The sequence below is a fragment of the Canis aureus genome, chromosome 26 (genome assembly GCF_053574225.1).
Source record: "Canis aureus isolate CA01 chromosome 26, VMU_Caureus_v.1.0, whole genome shotgun sequence".
Classification (NCBI taxonomy): domain Eukaryota; kingdom Metazoa; phylum Chordata; class Mammalia; order Carnivora; family Canidae; genus Canis; species Canis aureus.
This window is the reverse complement of record NC_135636.1, coordinates 14,517,226-14,536,538: the sequence shown is the minus strand read 5'-3', so window position 1 is coordinate 14,536,538 and position 19,313 is coordinate 14,517,226. Positions and strand designations below refer to the sequence as shown.

Here is a 19,313-nt window from a genome sequence, read left to right as displayed (position 1 = left end):
CAGAGTTACTATTGAAAGATATGAATTTAGTGTCATCATGATATCTATTCAGTCCCTGTTTTTGTGGATTTTTTCCTTGGACTTCCTCTTTATTTTACAGAGTCCCCCTTAATATTTCTTGAAGAGCAGGTTTGATGGTCACATATTGTTTTAGTTTCTGCCTATCTTGGAAGCTCTGTATCTCTCTTTCTATTCTGAATGAGAACCTTGCTGGATAGAGTATTCTTGGCTGCAGGTTCTTCTCATGTAGGACCCTGAATATATCCTGTCAGCCCTTTCTGGTTTGCCAGGTCTCTGTGGGGAGGTCTGCTGTTAACCTAATACTTCTCCCCATAAAGGTTAGGGATCTCTTGTCTCTTGCTGCTTTAAAGATCTTCTCTTTATCTTTGGAATTTGCAAGTTTCACTATTAAATGTCCGAGTGACTAGTGGTTTCTATTGATTTTAGGGGGGATCTCTCTATCTCCTAGATCTGAATGCCTGTTTCCCTTCCCAAGTTAGGGAAGTTCTCAGCTATGGTTTGTTCAAATATGCTTTCTGGTCCTCTGTCCCTCTCGGCGCCCTCTGGAACCCCAATTAAACGTAGATTTTTCCTTCTGAAGCTGTCATTTATTTCCTTTAACCTTTCCTCATGGTCTTTTAACTGTTTTTCTCTTTTTTCCTCAGCTTCCTTCCTTGCCATCAACTTGTCTTCTATGTCACTCATTCGTTCTTCTACCTCATTAACTCTCGTCGTTAGGACCTCCAGTTTGGATTGCATCTCATTTAACTGATTTTTTTTTTTTTTCATTTAACTGATTTTTAATTTCGGCCTGATTAGATCTAAATTCTGCAGTCATGAAGTCTCTTGAATCCTTTATGCTTTTTTCCAGAGCCACCAGTAGCTTTATAATTGTGCTTCTGAATTGGCTTTCTGACATCGAATTGTAATCCAAATTCTGTAACTCTGTGGGAGAGAGTACTATTTCTGATTCTTTCTTTTATGGTGAGTTCTTCTTTCTAGTCATTTGCTCAATGCAAAGTGGCTAAAAACAAGTTGTACTGGAAAAAGGAAGGAAAAAAAGGAAAAAGAAAAGGGGGAAAACAAACAAAAAAACAAAAAACAAGGAGGGGTATCCTCTGATTCTATATACTATAAGTCTCTCGACTTCCTGTGAACTTTCCAGCGCTGCTTGGTCAAGAACTTGCTCTTCCCCTGTCCTTCCAGCTGGTCTTCTGGGGGAGGGGCCTGCTGTGCTGATTCTCAGGTGTGTGCTGAGGTGTGTGATTCTGGGGGAGCTGCCCCACCCCCCTGCCAGGTGCACGGCTCAGTGGGAGCTGTTTTTCCTGTGAGGCCCCTGTTCCCTGGTGGCCCCGACCCTCCCAGGGACAGGGTGACACAAGGAGGAACAACCCCACTGGCGGTGGCCAGCTCTCCAGCTCTGGCATCACCTCCTGCAGTAACTACTGTAGTGTCCCAGTCCACACTGGCCTAGGTGCTTCAGGGTGGGGGGCGCTGACCTGTTCAGCTGGGGGGATGGGGGGCTGGCGGCAGGAGTCTCCTTGCTGTCCTGTCCCGGGGGGAGCGCAGGATCCTGGGCTGTGTCCCCCAGCGCCCTGGGATCTGGGGCCTGCGCCGCTGGAATCGGGCTCCCAGGGCCACGCAGCCTCCTCCGCCCAGAGCCGTCACCTGAGCTGCTCCCAGGGCCCCATCGGGTACACACTCCAGCCCTTGACCGCGCTCCCCCTGCGGTGTGTGGTGCGCTCTCCCCTGGGGCACACTTCCTCTGTTAGTGACCCCAGGAAACTAGAGGCTCCACTGCCCCTCCTGGGATCCTGCCCAACTTCCCTGCGAGCGCCTTTCCGTCCAGGAAGATTGCTAAAGTTCCTGCTTCTCCAGGACGGGGCTTTCTGTCCTGAAGGCTCTTGCCGCCCGGCCTTAGCCCGGCTCCCTGTGGGGGCCCCTCCACCACTGGATTCTTTTTTATTTATTCTTTTTTTCCATCTTCCTACCTTGTTAGAAGCACTTCCTACCTTGTTAAAAGCACCTTGTTAGAAGCTCTTCTCTCTGTAGCATTCCAGCTGTTCTCTTTTTAAATCTCAGGCCAAATTCATAGGTTTTCAGGATGATTTGACAGTTATCTAGGTAAGTTGGTGGGGACAGGTGACTTGGAGGCCCTACTCTTCCACCGTCTTGCCCCCTTCGAGCTGTGTGATTGCCTAAGTACTCATAGAATTCTTTTCCCAACATTTAGAGGAGAAACATTATTTTCTTTTTTTTTTTTAATTAAATTTTAGTTAACATATAGTACAATATTGGTTTAGGGAGTAGAATTCAGTGATTCATCCCTTACATACAATACCCAGTGCTCAACACAAGTACCCTCTTTAATACCTGTCACTCATCTAGCCCATCCCTCACCCACCTCCCTCCATCAACCCCCAATTTGCTCTCTTTTGTTGAGTCTCAAAGGTTTGTTTCCTTCTCTCCATTTTTTTTATTCCCCCTTTCCATATGTTCAGATTTTTTTTTTAATTTTATTTATTTATTTATGAGGGACAGAGAGAGAAACAGACACGGGCAGAGAGAGAAGTAGTCTGCCTGCAGGGAGCCCAATCCCAGACTTGATCCCCAGACCTAGGATCACACAATGAGCCAAAGGTAGACACTCAACTGCGGAGCCACTCAGGCGTCCCAGATGTTTTCTTTCTTAAATTCCACTTATGAGTGAGATCATATAGTATTTGTCTTTCTTTGACTTACTTCACTTAGCATAGTGTACTCCACCTCCATCTACATCATTGCAAATGACAAGATTTCATCTTTTTGGTGGCTGAGTAACATTCCATAGTGTGTGTGTGTGTGTGTGTGTGTGTTTGTGTACACCACATCTTCTTTATCTATTTATTAGTTAATGGACATTTGCACTTTCTCCATAGTTTGGCACTTGTTGATAATGCTGCTACAAACATCAGGGTACCCCTTTGAATCTTTGGGTAAATATCTAGTGGGGCAATTACTGGATCGAGGGTAGTTCTATTTTTAACTTTTTGAGGAACCTCCATACTGTTCTCCAGAGTGGCTGCACCAGACAGAAACATTATTTTCAAACACATATGAATATTTATAAAACGGGATCATACACAAAATCATAAGCTAAATTACAACAAATTTCAAGAAATAATTCCAAATAGAATATGCTAACTATGATACAATTAAGTTATAGTCAATAAAAGTAAACAAAATTTAGAAATTAAAGAAGAAAAAATATTTCTAAAACTAATGAATCAAACAAGAAATTTAAATAGAAATAAAAATATTTGGGCAGCCCCAGTGGCACAGCGGTTTAGCACCACCTGCAGCCCGGGGTGTGATCCTGGAGACCTGGGATCGAGTCCCACGTCGGGCTCCCTGCATGGAGCCTGCTTCTCTCTCTGCCTGTGTCTCTGCCTCTCTTTTGCTCTCTCTGAATAAATAAATAAATAAATCTTTTTAAAAAAAGGAAATAAAAATATTTGAATAGAAATATAACATTTTGAAACTTGTGAAATACAGCAAAAGTGACAGAGAAAAATTTATACTGAAAATGTTGATGTTAGAAAACAACATGACCTAAGTGTCCAAATAAAGAAGTTAATATAAACAAGAGAAAAGAGAAAACAGAAAGAAGATGAAAAATCGGTGAAAGAACAATAAACATTAAATAAATAGATCCAAAAAAGGTAAAGTTGGTTCTGTGAAAAAACTGCTTTTTGAATGAACTGAATAAATTAAATCTGATAGGCAATAATTTTCTCCATGGATCACCTAAATCTCAGCAAAGGTCCAGCCCTCCTGCCCTCTCCTCCAAAGAGAGCCCTGGCTCTCTGGAGTAATAATAGCAGATACTGACATTACCTCACTCACACTTCCTCCAGTGAAAAAGTGGCTCCCCATACCCCAGCTACCACCCTCCCTGATACATACCAAAATACTGCCCTTCTTCAAGTCCTGAGGCCTCAAGTAACTCCAGAAAGATTCCCTTAATCTCTTCCCAAACCACACAAGAGACCCTTGCACCTAAAGGCTCAACCTGAAACAGGTTCTCCCCTCTCTGGGAAGACTCTATATGCTGGATTGTCCTAGGATCTTTTGTAAGCAGCAACTAACAAAGTATCACATATAGTTTTTAATTGACCTTCATCAATAAATCAAACTCTGTGCCCTCTAAAATTGCATCTTGTTCAATATAGACATGAGATCCAAACTCAACCTATCTAAAACAGTTTTCCTCCAATTATTTCTCTCCAATCATTTTATATTTAGATCTTCCCTAAACGTAACACTTTTGCATAACACTCCTGAATAGGTTCTTTCCCAAAAGTATGTCCTTAAACAACTGCTCTGTGAAATCCCTGGCTGGCCCACATAATAAGCACACTAAAGTCCAGACCTCCTTCTCCCACTCACTTAATCCATAAAGAAATCATCTGTCTTGATACTGGTCACACTCTTCCATTCAATGTTTTTCTTTTGGCAACACTTCTTTACTGCCCTCTCATCCTCTTGGGTCATCTGGCACCAGATCACACTCTTTCATTTTTGACTAACCAATTCACTTTCTCTAACTCCAAATCACTTTTCTAAAAGTTCTGTTAAGTAATACATATATTACACTTTAGCTTTAACTTTGCTTTTTCCACTGGAGACTATCTTAAACTTAGTTATCACCGTCTGGAAAACATGTTCAAGGGAGGAGGGAATCAAGATTATTTGGAAGTTTCACTTCATACAGGCACGTATATCACAGTACTACAATGACAGAGATAGAACAACATGCGACCAGCATACTCACTAATAGGCTATGAACTTCATTACCTGGGCAGATTAAAAAACACCCAAATAAATTAACTAAAACCTTGCTAATTAAATAGACAGCAACAAAGTCTCTTTAATAAGAGCAGGCAACCTTTTTCAATTTAGTTGTCCAATTTGGCTCTTTCCAGGAACACCTGGCTGTGGTCTGGACCTCTGGTCTTTCATTTCAGAGCATACATTTACCTTCTCTGGATAAAATTACACTTTTTATTTTAAATACCAGAGCTCCACTGGCCTTTGAACTGAGTCTTAAAGCAGTGGGGAATAATAGATAAAGGACTAGAAGGTAACTTGGACAATCTGGAGTCTACTCCTGCCAATGAAACACCATGACAATGGGGATGGATCATTTAACCTTTTAAATTTGACCCTATCCAGATTGAATATTTAACAGTGACTTTAATAATACAATAATAGGTATTTTATTTGATATTTGATTTTTTAAGTACAGCAATATCTATTTGACCATACAATTGTGAATATATCCACAAAAATATAAACTACTAAAAAAATAAAATAAAATAATAAACTATTAAAAATCATAAACACTCACCTACTAAAGATAAGCATACTAAAAAAAACAAAAAGGAAAGGAAAAAATGCCCACATACTTTTTTTTCCTTTTATTCCTCAATACCTTAAAATTTTATTAAGTAGAGAGAAATCAAGAATCACAAAGAATAGGAAAGGACCTAAGTATATTCTAGGATATAAAATGCAATCCAAACCTAATTATGATAGTACTATACCTAGAATTTTTAATGTCATTCAAATTAATCTCAAGAATGTTTTCAGACTCCCAACACTTAAAAGCCTGTGTTTAATGCAAACAGTCACCAGAATAGGCCCCATTATATATATTTCAATATATTCTCCTCTTTTGCTCCAAAGTACATTTAGTGCAAATAAAAGTAGACAAATGTTCAGGGAGAACTCTGACTGTGGAGTTAATGTCTCTATGGACTATTTTACTTTGCAAAATTATGTGCACAGTCAAAGCTGATCAACTGTCATGCTCTTACCAGCGATTACAAACTGCCAAAATCAGAGTTTACTTTCAACAGCAAAGTATAATTTCGGTGTTGCACGTTTTGTTTTTCCAAATACCTTAAAATGAAACACGTATCACCATGTGCTCTATCTCTCTAGATTTTCTCACACATTTAGGCTACCTAGTTGGCGATCAGAAGCATTTGAGTTTGAAACCGCCATCCTGTAGAAACTCTATAGGGCAACCAAGCTTCTCTACCTACAGGCTTCTAAACCTAATTCTTTGTCTTTCTACCTCAATACCTAAGTCCTACCCTTTATCCAAGACCCAGCTTAAATTCCACCTCTTCCATAAAGTCTACAATGAGAAACTTAGGGACTTTAGAGCGATTTCTCCACCCTACCAATTCCCATGGCCCTCACTGATTACTTCATTTTTCTAGCACATACTACATGGTATGATTTCTTTTTATTGTTTAATTCCCCTGGACCAAATATGCAATGGTCAGGGCCTGGGTGCTATATACTCTGTTTACTCCCTAAAACCAACATAAAAACCTGTTTATAAAGGGGACTCAATAAATGTTTGCTGGTGATAATGTTGAAGTCAAAGGTAAAATAGAAACTGGAAAGAAAAACTAAGGATCCCATGAGGCCATGACCCCTCTGGTGGAAACATCACTCAAAGCCTGTGTCCTCCTCAAGGTGACTTGGTGAGTTCGACGTAAGCCTCAGGATACACTAATCAGCAGAACAATGAAAATGGAGCACCGCCTATCCCTTGAGCAAATGACCTAAAATGACCACAGAAGAGATGGCAATATTTGCAAAGTGAAATGCTCTCAACACATGAAGGGAAAAAAAAGGTACAATCACAGCATTACAAACTTAGCTTCCAAGGCAATCTCCATTTCTATTCTGTCACCTATCCCTTCTGAGGAAATCACACAACCAAAATAAACAGGTGCTAGAACATGTAAAAAATTTTCTAGTGGTGATGGTCATTCTTTTTCCTAGAAAAAAAGACATGATCTAGCAGTGCATTTGTAAAACATTTTTACCTGCATAACAGGAAAGGAACTTGGTCAAGATTTCTCTAGATAGGCACGCCCCCTTGTGGGCACTTCCTGACACACCTCTTTGAAATGGTCAGCTGAGACTGAGGGCTGTTTCTAAAGTATTATTTCCCCACAATCATTTCCCTCACTTACTTATATATTATCTTCAGATCACTACAATACTAAAGAAGTACAGTGATGTTATTAACAATATTTCATATATTCTTTTTTCATTACATTCTCCAGAAACAATCTTACTGGTAAACAGCAAAGCAGTATTTTAGACTAATGTATGCTTGAAGCACTTAAATAATAGATTCAAATTTATCTTGAAAGACCATAAAGCTTACAAATTGAAGAAAATAACATTTTATACTTTGTCAAAATTAATGTTAGAATCATCTTTTGTAGATGTTTAAGTTAGTAATGTTAGCTGAATAAAGGCACTGTTTCTAGGCACTGTGATAAGGATAAAGAAACAAAATGCTCACGGCTCCATAATATATATTATAAAATAACCATATACACCAATCTCAAAATGGCAAATGTGTAGATAATTCAACAAGCATTTATCGAATGCCCATTATATGCACTAAGTATAAGAAAGAAATTAGAGCTGGAATTGGATTAGTTAGAATTTCAGTAGGCAGAGAAGTGGCTGTCATTCTATTATTAATTATTACTACATGAAGAAGAGACATAAGCAAAAATATAGAAGTGAGAATTTTCAGTAAATTCATGAAAAATCAAATGTATTTGGTAAGAGAAAAAGATAATTCCCAAAGAAAAATAATAGAAAACTAGATTGGGTCCAACTTCAAGAGGATTTGTAAAGTCAGGCTAAAAAGTTGGATTTTAACCTACAACCAGAAAGACTCTATTAAAGTTTCTTTGAGAACAGGACCAATGCAAATATTTTTAAGGAAATGCATCCTGGGATAGATAATATGCAGTATCAAAGATGAACTCAGTAAGGCTAGAAGCAGGGAAGTCAGACAGATACTGCAATTGTCCAGTCATCAAGGATGAAAATTTACAGACTTGATGATGGTTAATTATACCAAAAAAAACAAGCAAAAAACAAAAAATGTATTCATTAAACAAATGTTTATTCAGCACTTATTACATGCCAAACTAAGAAACCATGGTAACTAAAACAGATGACTGTGGACAATGACAATGACCCAGAGGGAGACACACTCTGAAGCACAGAGAAGGGAGAAAGGAGCTCTAGTCTACCTGGAGGAGAGCTAAATGAGTGATGTGCTCATGAAGTTATTAACTGGATACAGTTATGTATTTGTAACTCCTCTAGAATGTTCTGTGTTCATTTAAACAATGATTACTAAGCAGATGTTTTCCTAGGCCCACTGTGACATATTAGGCAGAAGAAAGCAATAATTCTCAAATGCTGGCCCAATAACTTATCCATCCCAAACAGATTTTGATTCAGTATATTGAGAGTAGAGCCTAAGAATCTACAGTTGTAAAATTCCCCAGATAAATCTAATGGTCTGCTAGGTTTAGGATATACTAGAAAAAAAAAAAAAAGAATATTTTAAAGAGAGGATCCAGAAAGGGGTTTTGGACAAACTCAACACTGCTACTGAAAATAGATCAGAGGGATGCCTGGGTGGCTCAGTGGTTAAGCGTCTGCCTTCGACTCAAGTCCTGATCCTGGAGTCCCAGGATCAGGCCCCACATCAGGCTCCCCGCATGGAACCTGCTTCTCCCTCTGCTTGTGTCTCTGCCTCTGTGTGTGTGTGTGTCTCTCGTGAATAAATAAATAATTTTTTTTTTAAAGAAAGGAAGAAAATAGATCAGAGAATTATCAAGCTGGAAAGAACCATGGTAAACACCTGGTCCAGCATGCTGACTTTACATATTGAGAAAACTAAAGTCTAGAAAGGCTCCATGTTTGCCCAAGGTCTCTGGACTAGTCAATGGCAGACCTAGACTAGAACTCATGGTCCACTATGCCCCATCTCTTAGCCTGCCCTTCTCCCTCAATTCCTCAAGTAATCTCAGCTTCAGGTCTTAAATTCCAAATGGTTCCTGGCATCTGTTTACCAAAATCTTCAAGACTGATTATAGAAAAGGTAGCCCAATCAAGACTTTAACAACTCACAGACAGTTCTCCTTCAACTTAATTAAGCACTGGTTCTTGTCTTCTGATCCTAAAACACCCCTGTAATTGCTGTGTGTGTGCACATATGTATATACACACTGGTCTTCTCACATAATGGTTTACTCTGCTGGTCTTATCAGCTGTACGTGTATCAGCATCACTACATCTACAATAGGCCAACTCAGGTCATTAGTGGCTGGTAATATCATATAAGGACATATTTAAAAGATCTGACTTAGAATCAGATGCATTTAATATCATGGCCTAAGTCAGTTCCTATAGGAAGGCTTCTATCTGTAGCCCCAATGAAAGTCCATCCACTGGAGGACTTTTTTTAGGAAGGCTACTATATGGTGATTTCTACATTATATGCAGGATCACCTGGGATTATTCCAGTGATAATGAAGGAATGCTCTTTTCTCTCTCCACTAATTCTGCATTAAATTTAAAAGGAACTCTACAGAACTGCTAAATTCTAAAAATTGAGGGAGGATTTATAAGGCTGACAATATCTGATGCCAACTTATAAGTCCCTTAACCACAGGTTACTTTCATTACAAAATAAAAGCAGCAGTTAAGATTTGTTAACAATGACTTCTTGCTTCAATCTTATCCCACTTACAACTTTGAGACTCAACATAGATTTAAGGCATAGCTTGGCATGGGTTCAAGAAAGACTTGGGAAGAAACCCAATCTACTAGCTATTGAATCTTTATGTGAGAATTGAAAAGCTTTTAGGAAATAGGGGGAAAATACTGCAATTGTCCAGCTATCAAAGGTCGGAAATTTTTAATTTGAAATAATTGATGAATTGACACAAAGTACAACAAACCACAGACATTTAAAGAATTCCTATCAAGTTAAACTGTAAAGGAATAGTGATCATCAGGCTCCATAACCTACATAAATGCATCAAGTGATGGTAATCTAATTAAATGAAATACATTTTTTAGAGGGAGGGGGTGGGGGCTAAAGGAGAGGAGAGAGGATCTTAAGCAGGCTTCATGCCCAGCTCAGAGTCGAGGCAGGGCTCAGTCTCACAACCCTGAGATCATGACCTGAGCTAAAATCAAGAGTTAGATGTTTAACCATCTGAGCCACCCAGGAGCCCCAAAAGTAATACATTTACTTAAGTTATTGATGTATCTGACTTACATGTAAATTCTATAGGCTAATCTAGTAATCAAGATAGTCTTAGATGATGCAAATGTAATTTTTAATACATTACTCACAACTCAAAGTAATCACTTAACAGAACGAATTTTCAGTTTTATGAAAAGCTTATTAAATATATAAATTACTTTCTTCATATAAAGAGAATTCAAAGAAGTTTCTTCTGTTTACTCGTATCTATGCATTAACCATCTTCTTGAGAAACACAACAAAATTCCAGATCAAGTAAATTTCTATAAAAGACTAATTACTCCTTTCCCTATACACATTATAGAAAGACATGTACACAAGTACAAATAGAACAATCTGAGAAAAACATGTTGTTTTTTGTGCATTTATTTTCTTTGATCTTAACCTACCTCTCACCCAAAAAATACAGTGATTTAGTATGATACAGTTAAGCGTTTACATAATAATTTCAAGATGGTGGATAAAAGAGAAAAATGTTACCCACAATATACTTCAAAAGAATAGAATATATTTATATGAAGCACACAAAGCAAGGCCCAACATTTCCTTTCTGAAACATGTGGCCAATTTGATGTCCCTATGTGGTAGCTAAAGAACACAAAATTAAAAGTTGTAGCATCTCTTTAGAGTGGTTTTGAACATACAGCATTGTATAAAGCACTGCAAAATTTTCTCAACTTGTTCATTAGAAATTGAAGAATGAAAGATATTCACAAAATGGAAAAAGGTCTGATTATCTTTCATTCCACTGTCTATACAAGTACTGCTTTAACTAAAAACCAATGAAATTAATTGAAAACTTAAATTACTTTGTAAAAGTGGTAAGAGAAGGCAAAGAATTCTATGGACATTCAACTGTTATTAAAGAAAAAACATGGAAACTATTCCAACAACATGCTTGTGAAAAATGAAAAGAATAAAAAAAGCCCGAGACATCAAATATGTTGAGATCAAACAATACCCCCAACATCTTTTAATACTGTAAGAATAAAAGAGTCCCTTCTAGTAATATCCAGGGCTAACTGTTTGAAACTGATATTTATGAAATCTAGATTATGGTATACATTGAGTCTGTTTGTTTTCCTGATGTGAGCATCTCCTCTTTGTAGCAAGTCAGTCAGCTCTGTGGCATGAGTCAAGAACAGCAATTGGTCAATGAGCTAACCACTTCATTCCAAAAGAAAGGTTTCCTTTCTCAAATACTATAAAGATTAATACTAACACAACTACTTTTTCTTTTTTCTATCAAAACAAAGCAAAAAATAAATTTAAAACATGTCATCACTTCATCACATATACCACAAGAATTACTGATACTAACAATGTGAGTTCTCAAGACAATATTGTTAGGGCAGATCCAAATGCCAATTTGCAGGAATTTGAAAAGACAGAGAAGCATGCTAAAAAGCACCATGAATATGTGATCAGCAAAACTCATACTGAAGGAACCTCCACAGGCCAAATAGTTCAGGTTCCTTTACAGACACAAGGTCCTCACTTTGCCTAGTTTCAATATTTACCAACGTCAGTTATCACAGTTTAAATATTATCAGTCACTCAACAACATGGTTCAAATTTCAGTTACCATGGTATATTAACTATGAATAAGTTGCATGAAGTACAGATTTCATTGCTAGCTCTGCAGTTCACAGATCACTCTGTAAACAAACATCAGAGGTTCATCATGATCAGTAACCAATCATGTCACTTCCTTCAAAGTCTGTCAGTGATGGGTCACTGTGCACAGACAGCAAAGTATGTAGCTGTGCTGCCTCTTTGTCACCTAGTGATAAATATGACATTTAAAAAAAAAAAACGATAATCAAAAGAAGGACTGGCCAAGAAAGATGAAAGTGAAGCAAAGAAAGGGTGATAATGTTGGAAGTAAAATTCTAATCAAAAATAAGTGAAGTTGGGCAGCCCTGGTGACTCAGCAGTTTAGCGCCGCCTTCAGCCCAGGGCCTGATCCTAGAGACCCGGGATTGAGTCCCATATCAGGCTCTCTGCATGGAGCCTGCTTCTCCCTCTGCCTATGTCTCTGCCTCTCTCTCTCTCACTGTCTCATAAATAAATAAAATCTTTAAAATAAAATAAAATAAAATAGTAAAATATAAAATAAATAAAAAATAAAATAAAATAAAAATAAATGAAGTTATAAGGAAATAGCTGACAGTGGGAATGTTTGACACTGGCACCATTCATCAAGATACTCTAGATCTACAGTCAGTGGAACTTAGTGAAGACAAATTTATTAACATAAACAAGGAATGTGGTTGTGATAAAAAGGACAAAGATGTCCCAGAGAAAATGACATTGGCAAAAAACTTGACATTAAAGTGACTCTATGAGAAAGACAAATACTATATGATTTCACTTCCATGTAGAATATAAAAAACAAGTGAACAACAACAAAAAAACAGAAACAGACACATAAATACAGAGAACAAACTCGTAGTTGCCAGATGGAAGGGGGGTAGAAGATGGGCAAAACAGGGGAAAGGGATTAAGAGGTACAAACTTCTAGTTATAAGTAATTCATGAAAATGAAAGTACAGCACAGGAAATATAATCAAAAATATTATATAATGTGTGATGACAGTTGTTGACTATACTTACCATGGTGAACACTGAGTAATGCACAGAACTATCAAATCACTATGTTGTATAACCTGAAACTAATATAATATTGTATGTTAACTATATCTCAATAAATAAATAAACTATACCCAAAGGAGAAAGAAGGAAGGGAGAGAGGCAGGAAGGAAAAAAAAAATCTCTGGGAGATATTTTGCAACATGGAAAGAGCAAAGGATACAATGCTGAAAGCTAATCCAAAACTGAAAAGGAGTTTGACAATTCACCACGACATAAAAAGGTACTCACTCCATATCATGTTATGACAAGAAGTACTCTTCAAACTACTCCTGGTAAGTTTTTTTAACACAGAAATAAAACACTTTAATTCTTACTGCCTCTAATGTGTTTCAAATTAGTATACTAAATAAAATTTAATTTTAGTTACTTTTAATCATTTCTGTATACATTTATAACGAACAATAATAGAGTTTTTAATATGTTAACAAAAGTGTTTAAAGGTCACGGAACAAGTGTAATTTTTTTGTCATTAAGACCCCTTCACACACTTCCAGCTTGCACATTTTTATGGTCCAGTACTATCATGCAAAGTATGAACTGTCTATACATCTTAAGGGAAAGAAGTGAGTAAAAGAAAAATCTATAAGAGGTGGGTCCACCAGAGAGGAGAGTGGAAGAACAGAGTGAACAATTACTATTTTTACTTTATACAGCACTATAGTTAAATAGTAAATTTTTCCTTCTCTTCCATGTCTTCCCTCTAAGTCACGAAAAATAAACATGCATTTCTATTAAAATAGAAATGCAGGGGTAGCCCAGGTGGCTCAGCAGTTTAGCACCACCTTCAGCCCAGGACCTGATCCTGGAGACCCAGGATTAAGTCCCACATCGGGTTCCCTGCATGGAGCCTGCTTCTCCTTCTGCCTGTGTCTCTGCCTCTCTCTCTCTGTGTCACTCATGAATAAATAAATAACATTTTTTAATATATATATATATATATATATAAATAAAAATATATATATATAAATGCACTTACCAAGACAATACTAAGTTTATATCTTCATATTTTAATATTGTCTTAAAATCTATATATCCTGAAAAGTCAAAACGAAATGAGTTTCTCTTTGATTTATGTGTAGACTAGCTCCTTAACCCAGTATCAGTTTATAGTAATAAGGGGCATGTTTATTGTGGGGAAGGAAAGGATAAAAACTTTCTCCCCTTATGTTATATGCTATAAGTTGCCTACCTAATAACCACTTCCTCCTTTTCCTTTGATGACAAAACCATTATTTTGTTTAGGAAGATAAAGTGTCCAGCAGCAAGCCATGAGCTTTGTAAGACTGTCATCAGGATAACCCACTCAACCTTCTAAGCTCTCTTGCAACCAAGAATAGCCAAGTGACTGAATTGTGCCCCTTCTCCACTATTTCCCAAAAAAATTAACTAAGGGGAGTCTATAAGGAGACTCTGGAAAACTTTTGCATCCCAGATTTAAAAAGTAACAGATACATCTGGCAATAGTCTCCCCACCCCCATCATCTCGCTTCTTCTCACCTTGAATGCAGATGTGACATCTAAAATTGCAGGAGCCATATTACATCCATAAGGCAAAAGGCATGAGAGAAAGGCCCAAGAGAATTCCAGATATGTTGGCTCTAGCATCACTGGAAACCTAAGCTATAGCCAGCAACCAACCACCTCCAAACTTTTTATTATATGGCAAACAGCCAGGGAGCAGGAAGACAAATATGCATATCCTAACCACAGTCAGGTTTTCTATTGTTTGCCGCCAAAAACATTCCATGGATTAACCATTCTTATTTTAAACTAAGTCAAATGTAAATGTAAATGATCAAAGACTGAGGAAAATAAAAACACTACAATTTAGTGAGGTGGCAAACTATTAAATATTTCTCTTGCTTTAATTTTTAATTCTATTACTATTGTAATGTTGGTACAATTTTTTTTTTAAAGAAAAGCAAATATCAATACAACAAAATTTTCTAATTGATTTACGTGACTTTCAGGATTAAAAATAATTGACTTATTCTACCATATACTCTTCAAAATAAAGTTTATCTCCTTCAACACTGAGTAACAAAAAATATCAACATCAGGAAAGTTACCAAACACTCTATTCTTATTATATTTACATAACCAACTCATAAGTATATTACATAGCCACAACAAAGAGTAGTCCTGGGCCTTAATCAATGCTGGGCTAACCAAAACTATGCTGAAACTACACACATAGGATAAGGAGAAATAAACTAAATACAGGTTGATTTAGAAAATAGCTATCTGTCCTTTCCTGTCATATCTCTAAAAAATTACTATATTTTCTCTTTAAAAGTATAATTTTCTGCCTCACTGGCTCATTATCTGGTGGTCTTTTCTTTCTGTGAGCATGTTTTATTATCTTTACTACTGAGATAAGGCCTACTAAGGTTATGCACCAAACATCTATAAAACAAAGCCTTTGGCCAGCATCTTTCCTTAGTGACAGGGGCTTAGGTCCCAGGCATTTTTGTAGGCCAGTGTCAAACACAGAGCTCTGTATACATTAAAGCTCATATATTCTGAATATTAAAAATAGTTTTGCTGTCACTTAAGTCATCTAAAATACTCTATTGGAATGATGCCTGAATTCAATCTCTCCATCCACCACTACCTACCCTTCCTTACCAATCCCCCCTTCTCCATTAAAAAGACTCCACCCAGGGTAACTAATTTGGGCAGCAGTTTTCTTTCCCTTCCTCCCTTCCTTTTTCCTTTTCTTTGCTAAGTGACTTCAACGATGAAGGTCACAATGGCAAAGACTATTGTGTCCAACTTAGTCAATAGCCACAATGCACTTGAACATCTACTATCACTTTTGTTCCCCATAACAGCCTTGCTATGGAAGAATATCACAATTTTCATTTAATGATAAGGAAACTAAGCCTTTGTATATTAAATTACTCATTGAATTCACAGACCATAACCGACAATGGTAGAGGCTCTTGACTTCATATCTCTCTCTCTTACTACCCCATGGCAAAACTTCTCAAAAGAGTTTTCTGCATCTTTGTTCTCCCTGATTAACCCATGCCACACAGCTCCACAGTCCCCTATGTCACAGAAACTGTCCTTATCTAGGTCCACAGTCTCCAGGTGCTAAATCCAACGGTCAGTCCTCTGTCCTTGTTAGCCCTTTTCTTAGCAGCACTCCACCCAAGTGATGACTGACTTTGAACCGCTCCTCTCTTGGCTTCCTAGAAACTCTGCTGGTGCTATATCTGTCTCATTCACTGCATCTTCTATCTCCTTTGCTGGGTTTTCCTCTTCCCAACTTGTACATGTTGAACTGGTGGTCCAGGGTTCAATTCTCAGACCTCTATCTTCTCTCACTCCTAAGTGAGTTCACCTAGCTACATGTATTTATATTCCTTTTGATTCCAATAATTTCCAAGTGGGAATCTCCCTTCTGATCTGTCCATAAGCTTCAGATTCATATAACTCAACTCCACAGTTAATCTATATCATGCTTTTCACTGAAAATCTTCCTAACCGATATGAGTGGTTGCTTAAATTTTTCAAAAGTTGAATATTCTCTGGGTAAAGTGGAGAATCATTTAAAAACAAAGAAGACATAACTTAAACATTTTCTTTTTATTTAAAACACAAAGGTTCATTCATTAGCCAATCTTTTTATGTAAGACCAAAGACTTTTTTGAATGCACGCCCACAACCAAATGTTCCGTATCATCTTTCTTACATAAACTACAATGTACTGAATTGTCCCATGATTTCAAGTTTCATTTTATTTAAAATAGAACAAGAACATAAAGATACTAACAACACACCCAGAATGCTTTTAGATTTTTATTTTTCTCAATCTTTTACAGCTGGCTTGCCCATACTTAATTCTATGGCAATTTTTTATAAACCAATTCTATTTTTTCAAGTTAGCTCTAAACAACAGTCATAGTTTTCAAGCCTACAACTTTCTTTTTAAACTCACTATCCATCAGTTTACATGACGCTTAATGAATTATATAATTACAATGATAAAAACAAGCATAATGGGGCTCTTGGTGACATAAAATTCAACTGAGAGGAGCAGAGGAGCATGGTACACTAAAAGATGGTCTATTAGCTTTAGAGTATTTAGGGTGCTTTTGGCATCAGGTAATATGTCTTATGGTGAAAATGTAAAAGTATTGGTTAATCTGAGTCCACTAAGGGGATATGGGTAAATTTCCACTTCCTACCTCTATCACCATGAAGCCATACCTCCTCTAGCCCTTTTCACCTCAGTAAATGGCAATACTCAGTCACTAAAGCTAAAACCTTTCATTCTTCTCTCTTCCTTACCAATATCTAAGGCAACAATAATACCTGTCTTTCCAGGAAGTCTCAAAAGAAACCCCTGATATATTCACTTCTCTCCAATTTCATCCCTATCAGTCCACACTGTCAACATCTTCTAACTGTAGTAACTTCCTAATTAGTCTCTTCACTTCTATTCTTGCCCCCACCCTCAATCTATACCACATAAAACAGTCCAAGACAATCTGTAAAATGTGAATAAGACAGCACCACTTCTCTACTTTTAACTCTTCAACGGCGACTCATTCATGAAATAAAACTGAAACTCCTTGCCATGGTCTACCTAGCTACATCTCCAGCACCTAGCTATTTCTCCAGCTTCATTTCACACCATTCTCCTCTTGCATTCTGCTTTAGGCACACTGGCCCTCTTCTCCATTCCTCCAATATGCTAACTCCCCACCAGCGACACTGCACATGAACTACATAGAGTGAGTTCTACTGACTGGAATGAGTTCTACTGACTCTTCATAAAACTCATTTCATATTTTTCAAATGTTACATTCTCAAAGAGATCTGTGATGACTACTCTAACTAAAGGAGTCCTCCTTTGAGTCTCTCTTGTATCTCTCATATCCAAATTACTCTGTATCACATTATCTTGTGTTTGTGGAGGGGAGGGGGGGAATGGAAGGGTTCCTTCATAACAGTTACTAAACATGGTACCTAGCTTACTTAATTATATACTTATACATTTCTGTTTCTAGCCAATAAAATGTAAAGTTTCATCATTGCATGAATTTCCTCCACCTAGTTCACCATTGCTTTTCTTACTACCCAACTCAGTACCAAGAGTAACTGCTTAATAAATATTTTCTGTAGAAAACAATGAATCTTCTGAATAAGACCAGCTTAATTAATTCTCTAAGAAATCAACTGGTATTTCTCTGCATAAAAATCCGAAACTGATGTCAAAAAAAAAAAAAAAATCTGTATAAGAATGTTCAGAGTAGTTTTATTCACAATAGTTAAAATCTGGAAACAAACCAAATACCCAACAATGGGAGAATGGGAAAAACAAATTACAGTATATTCATACAAGGGAATATCGATTTCTTAATAAATAAAAAAGAATGAGCCAGTGATAAATGTCTCAAAAGCACTTTGTGAAAGCAATCAAACAGAAAAAAGTACCTTCTATATTATTTCAACTATATAAAATTTAAGACCAATACAAAACATCTATGAGCAGCAGTTGCCTGAAGAGGGTGGAGACTGGCTGGAAGGAAGCACAAAAGAACTAGAAATGTTCTATATCTTGACAGGCATGTGGGTTACATGGGTATACACATTTATAAAAAATTAAATTGCTCACTGCATACAAATTTTATCACAATTTTTTAAAAGGTAAAAAGTCTTAAATTTAGTCACTCAGATATCACATGGGATACAAAAATCCAAGAAATGGAACAACACTACTATTCACTTTCACCAAGATCTATTTCAATGACCTTCTAATTTCTTACTCTTTTCTGGCAGAAAAATGAAAAGATTTAGACCAAAATGTTTAATTGTTCCTTGTAGCAACATACTGGGAAAATACATATCAGTAAGAAAGATAATTTATTATGCATTTATATAGAGTAAATGATATAAAACTATAACAGAAAGCAATAAAACAATGTATGAGCAATTATAGAAGGAATAACCAATAAAGAACATTAATGAGATGTCAAAGTACATCAAATGACTGTGATGTGAGACACCCATCATGAATTGTGTGCTAACAGACCCCCAAGCCACAGGCTGAACAAGAAATGTTGTGGTTTTCAAATTCTTTCTACCCCTCAGAACACTTAAGAAATGTGACACATGGACTCATGATGCCATACTAATGCGTAAAATGCAAACAAAGAATGCAAAAGAATAAGAAACAGACATGTAATTAGAATGTAAAAATATCTACATGAATCCAATATACACATTTCCTTATAAGACACTCTACCCTCTACACAGCCATGTTAAAAATCACTGTCTAGAGCAACAAGAACCAAAACAGTAGACATGGGCCACACGTAGCTACTGAGCACTTAAAATGTGGCAAGAGTGATGAGAAACTGAATTTTTTATTTTACGAAATGTTAAATAATTTAAATTTAAAATATATCCAATTATTAGAAAGTTTTAAGTATGTTTGGCATAACTTGTTATGCAAACCTATTTTTGAACTGTTAATTTTATTAAATAT

The 19,313-nt window shown here is 36.9% G+C and overlaps 1 protein-coding gene across 8 annotated transcripts in view; it reads right to left on the bottom strand.

Annotated features, from left to right (window-relative positions):
- Positions 1 to 19,313, bottom strand: part of TASP1 (taspase 1) — a 317,844-nt gene that overhangs the window by 220,427 nt on the left and 78,104 nt on the right. The window lies entirely within an intron of this gene.